The following is a 5,253-nucleotide window of genomic DNA, read 5'->3' as shown; positions in this document are numbered from 1 at the left end:
TTTCATATCAGATAATTTTGTTCTTAAAATCAGCATTGAATTACAATATTTAGATATGCATTACACATTTTTTAAAAATTGCAATTTACAATTTATAACTAGTAGAACTGCATAATCTGAACAATTATATTAATTGAAGATGTGTACTGGTAATTACTAATTAGTATGCAACACTTAAAAAAGTGTGTCAAAATAGGACACAATATGCTGTGTTGATATTATATTTTCATATGTTTCACCTGTATGTAAAATTACATTGCATTTTATAGTGTTAATGGTTACACAGATACCACCTAATAATAAGGTGTATCATAAATAAACAGTTACTATTGGACATTTGCAGCAAGAAACTAAATTCACTTGTGTGTGTGCACTGTGGCATTTTTCACCAGCTCTCCAAAGGCTGATGTGCTGCTTTGCTAGCTGATCTATATGACTTTTTTTCCTCTCTCTCCATAGGCAGCAGTTGACCCAACACCAGGGTAAGGCTATAGCCTAAGCTACCTAATGTTAGTGTAAGCTGTTAACAGCGCACATACTAAACCTGTCTTTTTAGGCAAGTGCCAGAAAATGTCATGGAATGTTTAATATTAATGAATATATTAATGAATTTAATAAAAAACATTACAAGTTTGGCCTATTAATTGTAATGATTTTTCAACAGTAATTCAAACAACAACAAAAAATAAATAAAGCGAGCATAGAACACAGTATCAACTGAGCCTTGTGAAACTCTGAATCCATTGCATCACAAAATGTTTCACTGTTTTGAATCGCTCCAATCGAATCATGTATCGCAAATCATTTGGTTCAGAACGGGACTTCAAAGCACATATCGCGAATCGCGAATCTGAATCAAATGATTCGCGATACCCGCTTTGAAGTTCTCCCGTTCTAACTGGAAGAAAATGAGAAAACGCACCGTGAGGCACCGAGAATCGTTTTATGCTTAAATTGAATCGCGAGTAAAGTGAATATTCGCTCCATTGCTACAGAAACAGAAATCACGTGAAAGAAGTGAATTTGTTTGCCCCCTGCTGGATATTATATTACAATGGAAATGAAGAGGAACATTATTTCATTGCTTAGAGAGTCACAGATCCGTGGGGTAGGTCTAAAAGTTGTGGGTGAGCGTGTGTGGGAAAACAACGAAGAAAACGAAGTAAGTGTAATCATAATAGCAAGTATTCCGGGTGGCAGTGGTAAGGCTGTGATCCCCGTTCTCGGTCACAGAGAAATCGAAGATCTGAAAGGTAAGATGTTTTATAGAATGCGCATTGCTTGTGCTTTTAATTATGTGTGAAAACCTATGCCACATAAATGTTATAATCGCTGAAAGTAAAATATACACGTTAGTAAAGAACGTTACTGTGCATTAACCTATAGCAGCAGAACCACTTCGTAACCCACTGCAGGAAGACGACGATCGGCAAGTATAACATTTTTGTTAACAAATATTACAATATTATATACTATAGTATTCGTAATGGTATGTGTTGTACCTCACATATTGTTATTGAGTTAGCTAATGCAGGCTTACTAGCAAATTTTAACATATGGCCCGGTTTCACAGACATGGCTCAGCCAGGACTAGGCCTTAGATAATCTAAAATACGTACTTATCTTTTTGTAAAAATGCATTAGAAAATAACTTTACTGATGTGCACCTTGAGACAAAACAATGGCATTTACATATTTTAAGATATGTCAATGCAAGTTATTTTCTGTTATGACATCTCAACCATGCATTTTAGTCTGGGTCTAGCCTTAAAGGCACAACATGTAAGGTTTTTTTTTTATTATTAAAATATCCAAAAACCCTAGAACAGTGTTATACATTTTGCTCACTTGTGTTTTTAGATTATCAGAAATGTTTTGAAGAACTTTTGAAATACAGAGAAATAAACTATTTTAACTAGAGTATCCTATCGTGTCCTTGTGTCACCTGCCAATGACGACATGCACCCTCGATTTTCTTGTTTTATTTTGTAGAAAACATGGAAACCCCAAAGACACTTTAATATGCTTATGCATTTCATTATACAGGTGACAAACGCACATAAGAACTTTCAACACAGGTTAATGTATCTAGTATGATAAAAATACAGCGCTGCTTTTCCTACATATGTATGACCAGAAGAAGCGGAAGCGGTCGACTGTGGCATAATAAAAGCTCTGCTTCTTTCAAGCTGTGTGTTGCACTCGTCCTTCATTAGTAATTGCCCCAGTGGCCTTGTTTTGCTTCCATGACTTTCAGCCCAACCTTAATTAGTCTTTAATACATTAGCTCATTCATTAACATGACTTCTGCCTGAGTCCCATTGGATGGCATTGGCTGTAAGGATGAAGACAAAACTCCCATGATTCCACACTCAATCACTACGTTACCAAACATCTTTGTTTGTTTTGAATTTGTGCCCTCTAGCAGCGAAAACGTACATATTGTGCCTTTAAGCCTGGTTTGTGAAACTGGGGGTTCATGTGATTTACTTAATTAGGTAAGGCTACATGGTTAGTAGTTCTGCAGGAATTTTTGTAAGGGCAGTCTTCTTTTTAGTAGATTTAATGCCATGGGTGATGAAGACGTCCCCACCCCACCCCAGTCCCACCCAGCTGTTGGTTCTAGTGATGGAGGAAACCTTGCCCCAACTGCCTCTATCACCCTTCAAAAACTGAAGGAAGACAAGAGGGCATTGATGCAACAGCGAGATCAGCTGAGAACAGAGTTGAATCGGCTGTTGGACTCAGTTGCTGCCCCAGCGCCTGGTCCATCAACTGTGCCTGCCTGTCCTCATAGCTACAGTAAGTAACATTGTTGTTACAATTGTTTTTAACAGGTAATTTTTAATGCAGAGACACTTAAATTACATTTATGTTTGTTTAGAGAAACTAGGAAAGAAGAGGATGAGGGTGACATCCTCGTCAGAATCTTCAACCTCCACTTACTCATCAACCTCTTCCTCATCTTCATCTTCCTCGTCTTCCTCTGAGAGAAAAAAAAGAAGAAGAAGAAGAAGAAAAAGAAAATAAAAAAATCCAATCAAAGATCATTTGGGAGAAGAAGTAAGCATATAAAATATTTAAATATTGAACTTTCAGCAGTATCAGAAACATAGGACCTAATGTTAACTTTTACACAATTATGTAAATCTGTCATAATTGTAATGAAGTTTTATTTGTCACTTTGAACAACTGTCATGTAATAATAATTTTGTGCTGTATATTTTCTAGTGAGTACCCCGGAACAAGTAATTCATCGTTATAAGCTTCTGCTTAAAACATATCAAAAACTTCGGAGCCTTCCAGAGTGCTTGAAAAAGCACAAGGTGGACAAAACCACCTTGGCATTGTCAAGTATCATTGCAGAGGTATGTATGAGTACAGACGTATTCATAATTTTAGTGTTGTTTTTACACAGCTTGCTGTCAAGTACAAGTGATTGACCACTCCCTATTACATTACAATTTTGATGTTAGTTATCCTTAGAAAAATGCAGTCTAATCTAAACAGTGTTGCAACAAGTCATCCTTCATGAAGGTGATCATTTTTAGTTTTTGTTAAGATTATGTTAAGATTTTGTTAATATCATTCTTGCAATATATACATAGTTAATGGTGTTGTTGTAAATTAGTATTTTACCAACAGACTTTTCTATTTTTTGTCCACCCTATCAATATCACTGAGTCTAGGCTAAATAACAGAAACACCCTTTTTTATTGCAGTACAGTTCTACAGCAGCATAAACTACAGCCTCTAGTCAATCAATATCTCTCTGAAACAGTTGGGAATAAATGTGTAGTAACACCTTCATAAAGGAGGATATTTTTGCAGGAATGCTGTTTTAGAGTAACTTTGTTTTAGGTTGATGTGCCTAATAACACACTGTTGTATAAACCGTCAGAACTGTATTGTTTGAGTGTTAACCAGTGGAGTATTCTGTTGTGAAGTCAACACAATGCCACAGAGAAGTAAACCATTTCAGAAGAAATGCCGGTTTAACGTATTCTCTTTAATTAAACTTGTTTACTTTTTGCTGTCAACTACCCCACTAGTCAGCGCCCGTGCTTGAAGTCCCAAGTCTATTTTTTTACAATTTTGATGTTAGTTAGTTTAGAAAAACCAATGCTCTGTCTTTGGTTTTGTTCAAGTTTATTCAGGTACATTTGTTTGTTTAGTTTGCTCTTAGTGAGAAGGTGCTATTTTAACATTTTTAAGTCACTTTTGTTAAGGCCTGCATTTGTTAAGCTGAGTGTGTGTGTGCATAGTCATTCTTGGTTTTCAATATAAACAATATGGTGGTTTAATAGTGATTCAAGGTATATACTAAAAGACATTTGTATTTCTAACTAAAACAACGTTTACTTAAATACTTTATTTCTTGTCTTCCAAAGTAAAATTGGTTTACACTTATTGAGTCTAGATTTGTACTTCTGAAGAGAAAAGAGCTAAAGTTTAAGTCAGAAGTGTGATTCAATGTGGAAAAACTCTATTTTTATACCTGTCAGAAGGAACAGAGTGTGTTTGTGTACAAAAGGGAAAAATAAACACACAGCACTTTATTTGAAGGAATAGTTTATCATGAGAATTTGTCTTTGATTCCTTCTGTTGGGAATAAATTTGTATATTAACACCTTCATAAAAAATGCTGAGGATATTTTTGCAGAGAATGCTGCACTTTACAAGTAGAGTAAGACTTTTGATTTTAAATTGATCACGTGCCTAATAACAGAACTGTTGTATAAACCAGAAAGTTGGGTTTGAGCCCATTAGAAAGTTGGGTTTGAGCCCAACAGAACTAAGCATTGCCTCCTCACTGTTACATGTTCCCTGTTTTGTGTTTGGACATTAGGCTTGTTAGACTTGAAGCACCTTTGCACAGACTGATTGGTGTATGACATCAAAGTACAGCTAGTTTATGCTGCTGTTTAGTTTATACTGCAATAAAGAAGGGTGTTTCTGTTACTTAGCCTAGACTCAGTGATAGTGATAGGGTGGACAAAAAAATAGAAAAAGCTGTTGGTAAAATACTAATTTTTTTTCCATTTGCCTACTTTTATGTCATACACAAGTCTCCCAACAAGTATTTTCTTGTATCACTCTTTTGCCTGGGTTTTATGTTTTGTGTTTCGTCTAGTCCTTATTGCTGTTAACACTCAGTCCAAACAAGTCTATTTCTTTAGTTAATCAAGGTCTTACTAGACATACAGAAACAAAGCAACTTGATGGCAAGCCTTCAATCTTTAAATGTAACAG

At 35.5% G+C, this 5,253-nt stretch overlaps 1 long non-coding RNA gene across 1 annotated transcript; it reads left to right on the top strand.

Annotated features, from left to right (window-relative positions):
• The first annotated feature begins 72 nt into the window (after positions 1 to 72).
• Positions 73 to 3,470, top strand: LOC127159917 (uncharacterized). The gene is made up of 3 exons (XR_007826602.1): positions 73 to 2,802; positions 2,885 to 3,063; positions 3,232 to 3,470. It is a non-coding gene; the product is annotated as an uncharacterized LOC127159917 (long non-coding RNA).
• The last annotated feature ends 1,783 nt before the right edge of the window (positions 3,471 to 5,253 follow it).

Source organism: Labeo rohita, unplaced genomic scaffold (assembly GCF_022985175.1).
Source record: "Labeo rohita strain BAU-BD-2019 unplaced genomic scaffold, IGBB_LRoh.1.0 scaffold_2634, whole genome shotgun sequence".
In the NCBI taxonomy this organism is placed as follows: Eukaryota; Metazoa; Chordata; class Actinopteri; order Cypriniformes; family Cyprinidae; genus Labeo; species Labeo rohita.
This window is presented reverse-complemented; position numbering and strand designations above follow the sequence as displayed.